Source organism: Rhipicephalus microplus, chromosome 10, assembly GCF_043290135.1.
Source record: "Rhipicephalus microplus isolate Deutch F79 chromosome 10, USDA_Rmic, whole genome shotgun sequence".
In the NCBI taxonomy this organism is placed as follows: domain Eukaryota; kingdom Metazoa; phylum Arthropoda; class Arachnida; order Ixodida; family Ixodidae; genus Rhipicephalus; species Rhipicephalus microplus.
Genome location: NC_134709.1, coordinates 83,217,755 through 83,230,699, shown reverse-complemented (window position 1 = coordinate 83,230,699; position 12,945 = coordinate 83,217,755). Strand labels below are relative to the sequence as shown.

The 12,945-nt window shown below is 49.9% G+C and overlaps 1 protein-coding gene across 3 annotated transcripts in view; it reads left to right on the top strand.

Annotated features, from left to right (window-relative positions):
* The window catches only part of LOC119181379 (vasculin), a 50,318-nt gene that overhangs the window by 33,043 nt on the left and 4,330 nt on the right, over positions 1 to 12,945 (top strand). The window lies entirely within an intron of this gene.

The window sequence follows — 12,945 nt, the reverse complement described above, 5'->3', positions numbered from 1 at the left end:
CTCTAGCTGTTCTAGATTGCAAGATATCAACCCGACAAACTAGTAAAGTCAACAAAAAGCATGTTTTCAGAAAACTGAGAAAAAGAAATAAAACTCATTCATTTACATAACTGCACTTGAAAATGCTCAGTATGCTTCGGGCACGTAGTCCTTTTGACTGAGTCCCTGTGTGGTGCTTTTTCAGGGACTGGTGCATGTGCTCCGTTGCTTGTCGCTTCTTGATCGATGCTGCCGCGCGCCGTCGATCCTTTTCAGCCATGCAACTGCGGCTTTGCCAGCTGGGGTTTAGGCTCAGCTCTTTCATAATGTCTTCTGATGCCTTTTTATTGCCTGCATTGAACTTGAGCACTGCTTCTGCCACAGCTGCCTCCACCGTGAATAGCGAAGCATGTCACTCCTTTGGTGCCAGTGCCCAGATCATTGAATGGAGGCATTTGTTGTTATTTTGGGTTTTCCCTCGCTGGCATCGTTGCAACAGCTTTCTGCCTGACAAGCGCTCAAAAATGGGAAGTAAGGCTTGGCAGACATGTGGAGGCAGCTTTCGACGATGTTTGGGAATGGGCTCCCCCTTGGCCTTTGCCACATTTTGTTTGCACCAGGAATTTGGACCAGGTAGGCACAGAGTGTGGTTTGCCACATCATCATTGGACGTGATGTGATGATAAGTGGCCATCACTGCTGTGTGCATAGCATCAACATCACCACTGTGTGTCTTCAGAGCCCACCCATAATAATTGGTGAGTTTGGAGATCAGGTCTCCTGTCAAGCGGCCCTTTCCCCCAAGACTCTCAAGGCCAGGGCCTTTGTGTTTTGCAATCAAGTTGCGCAAAGCAGTGCCCGTACGCTTTTGGACATGATTAATGCAGTCCTCTTTTTTCACTGAGATATACCGATGAACCTTATCTTCTTGTAGCGCAAGGTAACTGCGGCTGTCCCCGTCGCAAAGCACCGTGGTGTAGCGCAGGTTGTGCCGCTCAAGTGACCACCTGAAAAGGATGAGGGCAGTCTCAACCTCCATTTCCCCAGCCTTCTTGTTACTGTTTTTTTGACACTGGTGATGTTCCTTCCACGCTGCACAAGAAGGGTCACCTTCCTTTGGGCCCGACTCGCATCCAGCACAAAAGTTGCTCAAAACAACGAAGTCAAGCACCAGCCCGCTGAACAATTCTATGATGGTGCCGAGATCGATATGCGACGAATGACCGCGAGTCATCCATGACCCAAAAAACTACACCGCGATGTTTCCCATGTGGCCTATATTAAGTTTGGCGTATAGTTCACGAACCGACCGCACGCAGTCGCTTGTCAAATTGCGTGCAGCACGATCAGCCGCGGGGGCCAACTTCGTCTTCACGTAATGTTGCCACGTTTTTGTGTGAAGACCCCGACGGCTGATGACCATCAACGAGGACACATCATTCAGCATGGTCTGTCTGTTCCCCGTTGCCTGCATGGCATGCGCGGCCAAAACGTTCTCAGCAAAAGGCTTTATGCGTTCATCGCTACATACGCGCAGTGAGCTCCACAAGGATGCAGTCTCCCCACAGGTTGAACACACAAAACGCAACTTCACGGCGAGTCCGAATTCCCGGTCGTCGCGTACAATCTGCAGTTCTCCATTGCATGCCTTGCACTTTGCAAACGGCAACAAATCGCTGTTCACTGTGCCCAAATCTATAATTGTGCACGTGGTTTCGTCAGGCGGCCGAGCTGCTTCGTCTGCACCGTCAACCACGAATGCGCGTTTCCGTTCCGTCGCTGCAGCGGACGACAACTCCGATAACTTATCTTCGGCTTTAGCTCGCTCCTCTTCCAAGTCAGATTGCTGGCGATAGATAGTATCTAGATGCACGCGACCGCTGCTTTAAGGCTCCGCGGCTGACGGACTTTGCACAGGCTTCGTGACAACTGATGCGGTATTTAGGCTTTCCGTGGTAGCGTCGACGACTTTGCCATGGGACATGGAGAGTGTATCGTCTCGGGGGTTTTGCTGCATAACGGAGCACTTCTTGAAATTTGCTACTAGCGTCCTTCGCACCTTTTTCGCACCAAACTTGTGCCGCGTGCGGAATTCGCGCTCAGGATTTGACATCGCAAAACTTCTCCGCTCACACTGAAGCAAAATGGCGCACATGGACGCGCGCCTTAATATTCGGAGCAGACAAAGTCAGGAGCCTCCGCCAATAGGGAGGCAAGCTCAACTCACGTGCGTGAAGTAGCGAATAGGAAGGCGTCCTGATACTTCTTTTTGCCGCTCATTTTACAAGCTGCCAATGGTTAAATTGGACCCATTCTGGTGGTAATTTGAAGGCAAAAGACGGCTCTCCCAAATGAGACCAAGTGGGTCGCGCTGGCACACATTAAAGGGCAGGGGCGTGTCACGGAAAATGTGCGATTTCAACGTCGATTTCGGCTCAGATTTAGCTAGAAAACGCCGTATAAAGAGTCTTAGGAGCTAAAATAATGATATTATAGGCATGAAATTCACGATATAAGTGCACTAGTAGCCGTAGATTTCAAAAACGCAATAAAAAAACCGAGATTTTTTCGCGATTTTACAGTCTCCACAACCTGTGTACCTCCTTAAAAGAAAATGTAAGCTCTCCTCTCAGAACCATGCTGCACCTGCCCTTCACCTGTCTAAGACGGTCGTGCTAGCAGGTTTGCGCATGAACCGCAAGTAGCTTTTCTTGCCTGATGTAGATACTGTGCATATCAAGAGTTGAAGGCTCGTTTTTACTACCTAAAACATTAGTGGCTTCTTTTCAGAGGTTGATTCAGACTAAATATTCACTGGTTGATTTAGAGCGTGTGTGCAGGGGTTTCCACTGGTCATACCAGAGCAGATTGCTTCGCGATGGATTGCTCTCACTTGCTTTGCTGGCAAGTCATGGATTCGGGCTGCAATTGAACGATTGGCATATGTCGCTCCTGTCACTCTGTGAGCAACCTTGGTCGTGCTTTTCGGCGCAGTGACTAAGGTTGCCGTGGAAACGTGGTGTGGTAGCTTGGATAGAATCTGAAACCAGTTAATGAGGCACGCATAAGTCACTTTCGGTGTAATCTTGCATTCTTGTGTTCCACCAGTATATCTGGAGCGGTACAGTTTGAGTGCTCGCTCCAGGATTTTGGTGGCTGCTCAATATCTCCCAGTGAAAAACGGCATAGGTTTGGCCGATTATTTAGGCCAGAATCCCAACGAAATTTACCAGGACATAAATGTTTCTGACCTTAAAAACAGCAACTCGACCATCAATCTGTATGGCAATGTCCAATATCTTAAATGATTCAGATATGGTTGACATTGTTAAAATCATTTAGGCTATCGCATCTGGCCTTGCACTATAGAGGCTGCGATGCATCTGTGATACCTTGCTTAGTGATACAGGGTTGTGATCTGTTGTCAGGATTTGTCTAGAATTGTTCTTGGGCTTTGTGGCTAGCTTTCACAAAAGTTAACTCAGGCTTACCACACAAGAACACAAGATGAGAGGCATGTGTTCAGGCCGTCTCACATGGCAGAAAACACGGCGATTTCTAGGCTGCTAATTTGCTCACAGCGAAAAAAACCATCGATCTCCCTTGCCGAAATGGTCAGCGGAGAGTGACCAACATGTTGTGAACATGGGCCGAGTAATCAAAGTTGCACCTATTAGCTTCTTCTGGTTATGGCCGGCTACTGCATACTTTAGATCGAAAAGTGCTTTCAGATTACAACGCAAGCTTTTTGGTACTGTTCATGAAAACTTGACGAAATGCACGGATTATCACATTACATTTGAAAAATTATACAGTGTCTACCACAAAGATCAGCAGCAAGCAACCTTGAGGGCCGCGGCAAGCGGAGCAAAGAATTGGAGCCCAGTTGTAAACGTTGTAAAATGAAACCGCTATAAACAGCGGTTGGTGAACGGAGCAATCACAATAACTTTTTTTTTTTTGGCAACATGTGAAACGGCCATTCTTTTCATGTTATTGCAAGAAGCCTGCTTTTCCCATCTGTTAATGGTTACTTCATTTTAGAGTACTTTTTGTGTTTTTTGTTTCAAATTCAGCCCATCATTAGCTGTCTCAACCCTGCTTGGTTCTGCATGTGCCTCACATGGGAAGCCTCTGTAGTGAACTATTACTTGGAAGCACCTTATTGCGCTGTTTCTTGAACCCCATGTTATGGTTGGATATTATACTTGCGTGCAAGTTTTCCTGGCAATGAAGGCAGGGCTGCAGAGCCAAAATACGCATGTGCTACTGCTGACGAGCATACTAGTCCCAAAATTAACTCTGTGCTTTCTGTGTGCGGATTAAAAAAACAAACAAACAATATCATTCAATTTTTATGGAATTCTATTTGAAAAAAGGCTCAGCACAAGCTGAAGTGATATTTATACAATTGCCGGCAGTTTCGTCGGACTATGCGGGAACCGCTGAAAAGATGGCTAGTTCGAAAAAAAAGGATTTGCCAGAACAAGAAAATATAGCAGCATATCCACGGAGTGAATGATGGAGAGTGGGGCGAAGCATCCGTCCGTCCATTCGTCCTTGCTTCCGTCCGTCCATGCGTTCGTCTATGTGACCGTCCGTGCATCCATCCGCACATCCGTGCGTCCGTGACTGCATTCGTTCATGCATCCACCCCTGCGTCCGTCCATCCGCCCGTGCAGCCATCCGTGCGTCCGTCCACGCATCTGTCTGTGTGTCCGTTGTATAGTCAACACTCAAAGTACCACCATCTTGCATCTTTTCATCATATATTCCCCATATAGAAGCACCGCCATCCAGCGGACATTCCAAGGACTAAATGGGAGGTGGCACACGCACACTTTCTTACGGCTTGCGCTTCGTGTCTACTTCCCACCTTTAACCACCTCGAGTTCATGGTATTGTCACGTGCTACGAAAGGTCTTCAACTCGAAAGAACTGAGCCGGCGGGGAGACGCATTGAAAACTGGCAAGATGGCTGCTTCAATAATCAACAACTAATCAGAGCGCCTGCTGCTTCAGAACATCGTCTTCCATTCTATCGGGCAGCCATGGCTTAAGCTCACCGTACCTAGCGGCTAAGTGGCATTATTCCCCCTTTGAAAAAAAAAAAAAAAGGGGCATCACTCTGATGCTCGGAATGTACAAAGGCAAAGTCGGGTCGAACCAACAGAAAATACACGCATACAAAAAAAAAACAGCAATAAGGTTCATGCGCAGTCGCACTACCGCGTGAAGTACGGCTTCAGTCGCACTACGTGCACAATCTCCGAGGAGTGCCTTCGCCGCCTTGGCGAGAAGGCGCCGTCAGGGACTACCTCGTAGTCCACATCGCTCACCTGTCGCGACACTTTGTACGGTCCGAAGTAGCGACTGAGCAGTTTTTCCGACAAACCCTGGCATCGGACTGGAGTCCACACCAAACTTGATCGCCTGGATGGTATTCAACTTGTCGATGGCGAGCGTTGTAGCGGCATGCGTCTGTACTCTGCTGGTGCTTAATGTGTAGGCATGCTAACTGGCGTGCTTCTTCGGCGTATTGGGTGAGCTGCACAGCGTCAGGAGTCATCAAAGCGTCGCAATTGAGTGAAAGCATCGCATTCAGCATGGTCTGGACCTCACATAGACAAGACGGAAAGGCGTGAATCGCGTAGTTTCCTGGACGGCAGTATTGTACGCGAATGTGGCGTACGGTAGCACCTGGTCCCAGGTCTTATGCTGGACATCTACGTACATGGATAACATGTCAGCGATGGTCTTGTTGAGTCGCCCTGTCAAGCCGTTGCTCTGCGGATGATATGCCGTGGTCTTGCGATGGCTTGTGTAGCTGAGCTTGAATACATCATCAATGAGTTGGGCTGTGAATGCTGTTCCTCTGTCTGTGATTACGCACGACAGGGTGCCATGTCGAAGAACGATCTGGTCCATAAAAAATTGGGTGACGTCGGAAGCCGTTGGGCGTTGTAGTGCTTTTGTTTAGGCGTAGTTCGTCAAATAGTCGGTGGCTACTACGATCCACTTGTTGCCGGCAGATGATAGCGGAAAGGGCCCCAGTAAGTCCATTCTTATTTGATCGAATGGCGCTCTAGGTGGTTGTATTGGTTGAAGAAGCCCCACCGGCTTCAGTGGCGGGGATTTGCGGCCTTGACATTCCCGGCAGCTTTTCACGTAGCGCTTTACGGATGCGGAAAGCTTAGGCCAGTAGTACGCTTGTCGAACTCGAGCTAGAGTTCAAGAGGAACCTAAGCGACTAGATGTGGGCCCATCGGGGCAGGCGAGAAGAATGTAGTCATGCATGTCAGTTGGCACAACTAGAAGATAGGTTCTCTCATTGCTGTTGGAGTTTTTCTTATACAGGACCCCATCTCGCAGACAGAATGAAAACAGACCTCGAGAAATACATCGAGGTATGGAAGAGTTGCGTCCGTCAAGGTTTTTGATAACTGCGCGAATTTCGTCGACCGTGAGATGTCGTGTAATCAGATCCGTTGTAGTAAGGGCCCTAAGGAAACCACCGTCATCCTCGGTGACGTGGCCACAAACTTCGACAGGTGCACGGGAAATGAATCAGCATCTTCGTGCTTGCGGCCCGATTTGTAAGCGATCGTGAAATCGTATTCCTGCAGACGAAGACTCCATCGTGCCAGTCGCCCACACGGGTCCCGTAGATTGGCTAACCAACTCAACAAATGATGGTCGGTCACTACCTTGAAGTGGCGTCCGTAAAGGTAAGGTCTAAATTTCATCGTGACCCATACAACAGCGAGGCACTCTTTCTCTGACAGAGTAGTTGACCTCAGCGGGGGAAAGAGTGCGACTAGCGTACGCTATCACTCGCTCTGTGCCCTCTTGTAGTTGGACGAGGACAGCACCAAGACCCACGTTGCTGGCGTCAGTATGAATTTCAGTATCAGCGTCTTGGTCAAAGTGAGCGAGGACTGGAGGTGTCTGCAAACGCTCCCGTAGTTAAGAGAAAGCTGCTTCCTGTTCTTCCTCCCAGATGAATGGAAAATCTTGACGAGTGAGTCGAGTGAGCGGTTCAGCAATCCTAGTAAAGTTTGCTATAAAGCGGCGATAGTACGTGCAGAGGCCTAGAAAGTAACGTACTGCCTTTTTATCATGTGGCACAGGAAACGAGGCCACGGCGGTACTTTTGTCGGGGTCTGATCGAATACCATCCGCACTGACAACATGGCCGAGAAACTTAAGTTCCTTGTAACCGAAGTGGCATTTTTCTGGCTTCAGTGTCAGGTTAGCAGAGCCGAGCGCTTCCAGCACATTCTGCAGACGCTTCAGGTGCTCCTCAAAGGTGTCAGAAAACATGACATCATCCAGATAAACTAGGCACGTGTGCCACTTTAGACCGGTAAGAACAGTGTCCATTATTCTCTGAATGCCGCAGGTGCAGAACAGAGGCCGAAGGGAAGCATTTTGAATTCATATAGGCCATCCGGTGTAACGAAGGCAGTTTTTTCACGATCTCGTTCATCAACTTCGATCTGCCAGTAGCCACATTTCAAGTCTATCGATGAAAAATACTTGGCCTGCCGCAGTCTGTCGAGGGAATCTTTGATGCAGGGCAGCGGATAGACGTCTTTTTTAGTCACGCTGTTAAGTTTTCTGTAGTCCACGCAGAAGCGCAGTGATCCATCTTTTTTCTTCACGAGCATGTCCGGAGATAATCAAGCACTCTTCGAAGGTTGGGTAACGTCATCTTGCAACATCTCTTCGACTTAAGCATTTATCACGTCACGTTCCTTTGCCGAATCGCGGTAAGGGTGTTGTTTTATGGGGGAAGAGTCGGTATACGTAAATATTCGGTGTTTGGTGATCGGTGTCTGACAAACCTTCGAGGTGGATGCGAAGCACTCTTTAAACTGATATAGCAGTTCATGTAGCTCAGTATGTTGTTGTTCCGAGAGGGTCGAGTTGACATCAACTTTGGCAAGTAGTGAAGTCGCGTCGCTTGGTGTCGGTGGAAGCCCGTCGTCGGCTGATATAGATGCGAAGCATTCAGAAACGTCTGTGATAGGGTAGGCGAAAGCGATGGTGGTGTCGCAAAACAGGTACCGGTACTCGTTACTGAAATTAGTCACAAGTAAGGAACAGTGTACGTCGTAAGGCGTGACGAGGCTGCGTGCAGCGCAGACACCTAGCCCGAACAAAAGCGCCAACTTGCCTGAGGCGACAACCTCACCATCCCGTAACTTGTTGGACACCACGTCAACTATAACGCTTGAACGCGGAGGCAACGTGATGCTGTCGTCAGATTTGTCGGAGGATCCAGCTGTCGAAAATGTCACGGTACGCTCTCGAAGATCGATAATAGCGCCGTGCTCCCGCAAAAAGTCGACTCCCAGGATTAGGTCTCGGGAACAGTCTCGAAGTACGAGGCAGCTGGCGAGAAACGTACGTCCCCGAATGCTCACTCTGATAGTGCACATGCCGATTGGAGAGACTACGTGCATGCCGGCAGTACGAATTTGAGTTTCGTACCAAGGTGTAACAACTTTCTTTATGTGCGCTGCTAGTTTTCCGCTCATGATCGAATAGTCCGCACCTGTGTCCAATAATGCACTAACATCGTGGTGACCGCCGACTACCACATGTATATCCAAAGAAAATCTCCTTGTGGCTTTCGTCGCTGTCATCGGGGAATCGCTCCGGGTCCGTGCTTGCGTCAGTGGGAAGCCTTGCTTGCATCGAGTGTCAGCGACCTCGCTCCCGAAGGTCGCCGTCGTTAGTTTTCCCGCCTAGGGCTTGGCAAGCGCGCCGGTGCCGCCCCTGGGAGGCTCCGAAAATTTAGAGATCGCCTTGGGGATGGGGACCGCTACTGCCGCCGCAGTGGCATGCGCTGTTGGGAAAGTTATTCTTCAATAGCTTTCGGTCTTTCGCTGAATCTCGGCTGTGGCGAGTCGACGACAAAACCTTGTAGTCCGGGGTGACGATAGGGACATTCCCGGTACACATGTCCAGCTGCACCATAGTGATAACACAGTGGTCGTCTGACCATTGTGCGCCATACGTCAGATTTTCTGGGAAGCGGCTGTTGATTTTCCAAGTGCTGAATCGGCTGCAGCGAAGGAAGCGCATCCCGAGGCATAGGATTAACGAAGCGCGGGGAAGCAGGAATATATCGACTGGTAGCTTCTGCGTATGATGCACAATGTGGCTCCGTCGGGACAGGCGGGACATAACTGGAAGACGACACTTGAAGAGCCTGTCGTACTTCGTTTCTGACGAGGCTGCAAACAAACCCTGCAGGTTAGAACTGGCACTGAATCTTTTGTAGTTTGTCGCGCACCACCGATCGAATGAGGTCGCAGAGAGACTCGATGTTGAGGCTGCTTCCTGCTCCTCCGATATGACCTACTGACGAAGCGACACTCACTTGCCGGTCGTACACAGTAGAGCACTGCTGCAGCACTTCTTCCATGGTTGTGGCTTCAGTCAAAAATTTCGCTATGGTCTTTGGGGGACAGCGAACGAGGCCAGCGAAAAGCTGCTCTTTCACTCCTCGCATTACATGGCGGACCTTCTTTTCTTCCGCAATGTCGGGGTCGGCTCGACGAAAGGCTCGTCATGTCCTCGTCGTACATCATGACGCTTTCATTTGGCATTTCGAGGCGTGACTGAATCGCTCGTTCACGGCGATCGCGATTGGCCCAACTTGCCAGCAAGTATCGACGAAAGACGCTCCACGAGGGAAAGGGCTCACGGTTTTCGTACCAAGTACGAGCGCTGTCCTCCAAGCCGAAATCCATGTTCCTCATCTTGTCGAAGTCAGTCTAATCATTGTAATCGGAGACCCGTTTGAACTGAGCCAGTCTTTGACATCCTCCAAGACGGAACCGTGGAACACCTTCGGCACACATGGCTTCCACAGCGTATAAGGAGTGGCTGCAGCGCTTTCCGGTGCGTTGGAGGCTGCAGCGCCTTCCCTAGTGTTCGGGGGTGTCACAGACGTCATGTCGCGAAGAGGTCGACGCTCAGAAGGTAGTCCTTGGAGTCTTCGGCTTGAGAGGTGAATAGGTGTCACTGCAGGTACAGGGCTTCCTGTAGGCGTTAGGAACATCGGCTGGGGGTTACCCAGCAGTTCCACCAGTTGTCACGTGCTACAAAAGGTCAACTCGAAAGAACTGAGCCGCCGGGGAGACTCACCGAAAACTGGCAAAATGGCTGCTTCAATAATCAACAACTAACCAGAGCGCGGGCTGCTTCAGAAGATTGTATTCCATTCTATCAGGCAGCCATGGCTTGCGCTCACCGTACCTAGCGGCCAAGTGGCAGTATATTCCAGTTCACTGTATTCATGGCACTGCAGCCCAACGCTCACTAAACCTTCCTAAAACCAAGGAGGTGACACCCAACGAGTATAACGTAGCATCCCTTTCTTGTCAGATAGTGCTCAATGTACATGCCAATGGCTGCTAATGGGGAATGAGAGACAGGAGAATTCAGCTTTTACTTTTTTACGGTTTGCGCTTCGTATCTACTTCCCACCGTTAACCACCTCGAGTTCATGGTATATACTAGTTCACTGTATTCATGGCACTGCAGTTCAACGCTCGGTAAACTTTTCTAAAACCAAGGAGGTTACGCCCAGCGAGTATAACGTCTTGTCAGGTAGTACTCAATGTACATGCCAATGGCTGCTAATGGGGAATGAGAGACAGGAGAGTTCGGCTTTTAGTTAACGCACACGCTGCGAATTTTTCATTTTTAACAATGCACAGGAGAAGTCTCCCACCGGCACCACCTTGGAGGTCAAAACGTAAGACTGGTTACACACTAAGACTACTAGGAGGGACGAACGGGTGCTGCTTTAAGGAGCTTCGCCCCTAAAAGCACCTTTTATTGTCCCAGTGGCCAGGAAAACTTGCAAACACACATCTGCACAAAAGCACGATCACACACGACCAAGACCTCCATGTCAGCCAGTGTTTAGCAATCACTGTAGGTGGTAGCACTGTTGTGACCCGTGCTAAATCTGCATATGATATCAGTGGCGGGGGTGGCACTTAATTGGAGTCACTGTTCACTTGCGCTGGTTCAGGTACATGACAGATGATTCCATCACCCAACTCTGCGGAAAATCTCGCGAAACATTAGATTGAGGTTGGCCGCCTTCAATACGACTTCGTCGCAGTTGTCAAAGTCCAGTAGTGGTTACTGTGTTTCTTCCTTGGTACCAACGGCGCAGATGGAATGGGTGGTGTAAGGGTTATGACCAGGCTTCACATGTCAAGCAACAAACAAGAGAGAAAGACGCAAGTCGCGAAATTCGGATCAGGCCTGGCTGCAGAAGCAACCGATCAAGCACTCTCAAATGCCAAATGGAACAATGTTAGGCTATTGTTCGTGCTGCAGTGCTTCTGGCTGGGATTTTTTCTTGTCTGTTTTGTACATGCGGCCATTTCGAACGTCACGTTCAGCTGACTGCGAGTGTGGCTTGGCTTGGTATGCGGTTTGGCTGTGATAGCCATTTAAGGGGAGACGCGGGTCGAAAAGTCGCGTTTTTTTTCCAAATTTCACCTTTTCTGTTTTTTGTTGCTTTATCATCTTTATACATTATATTTTGACATCTGAAAATATCACAGCGAAATAAGCATCAGAAGTCAGTGAAAAACGCGTCTGAGTGAGCGGCAGTGACGCGCGGCATCACGAAATTTACACAAAACGGGCTGCTGTTCGCGTGCTCGCGGGGCCGCGAAGAGAGCTGTCCGCCATATTGCGGCCGCTGGCTCGTGTAGAGTTGTCCTTACTCTCCACGATCCCGGTTCTTGAAGTCTCGTACGTTCACGAAAAATCTAAAAAAAAAAGCAACAAAAACAGTCTTTTCCCGCCGTTTCAAACCGCGCGCCACTAACGCAGGGCCGCCATTGGCTGACAGCACCCGTGTTTTCTTGCCGTAGTTCGCTTCACTGTTTTCCGGAGTTATTTTTCGCTGTTTTCGTGCGATGGCAAGCCCGAAAAAGGCCGTTGCCGACCATCGGAAATACAGAAGTAAGAACAAGTTCAGAGGGAAGCGGCGGAGGACGTACAAGAAAGCCACCGCCAACGAAAATGTCCGCGACGGGCCAGCGGCCGGTAGGCCTAACATCGACCACGGCAACGTCGACCATGGCAACTGCGACGACGAGATCAACGCTGCAGTGAATTTTGTGAGTGCATCGCAGAAAAAGATCGCGTTATTCGAAAACGACGTCAGGCCGAATGCCGATCGTGCCGAAAGCGTAGTGCTGTGCGAGTTGGGTGCATTGACGGCCGTCGTCGCAGGCGCGGCATGCCCCGTTTGTCACGAGAGTAAACTCGCAGTTCGGGCACCGAATAAAAAGCGGAAAGGCCTTTCGGCGTTTCTGGAGCTACACTGCGAGAATGCGGAGTGCTCGGAGAGCATCCTTTCGTCCGCGTACTCGTCGAAGCGGGTCGCGTCAGATGGCGGCCGCGGTGCAAGCAGAAGCTACGACAGCGGGAGTTCGCGTGACGCCTTTGCCGTGAACCTGAAAGTGGTGCTTGCAGCGCGTGCCGTCGGTATCGGGCATGAGCAACTTTCACGATTTTGTGCAGTAGTTGGATTGCCAAACCCTATGCACCATAAGACCTTCCATGCTATCGGCAAAAAGATTCACAGTGCGGCAGTGAAGGCTGTCTGTGAAAACATGCAAAGGGCACGCAGCGTCACCAAAGAGGTGGCTGGTAACAGTGACGTGCCAGTCATGTTTGACGGCACATGGCAAAAAAGAGGCCACAAAAGCCACAATGGTGTGGGAACTGTAGTGTCCTTGGACACTGGTTTGTGCCTGGACTATGAAGTGCTTTCCAACTTCTGCCTGGCGTGCAGTTTGCATAACGACATGGGAGGCGATGAAGAAACATGGCAGGCGTTTCATCATCCCGTTTGTGAGAAGAATTGCGACTGTTCTTCGCATGCCATGGAGGCCGAAGCTGCAGTGCGCATTTGGC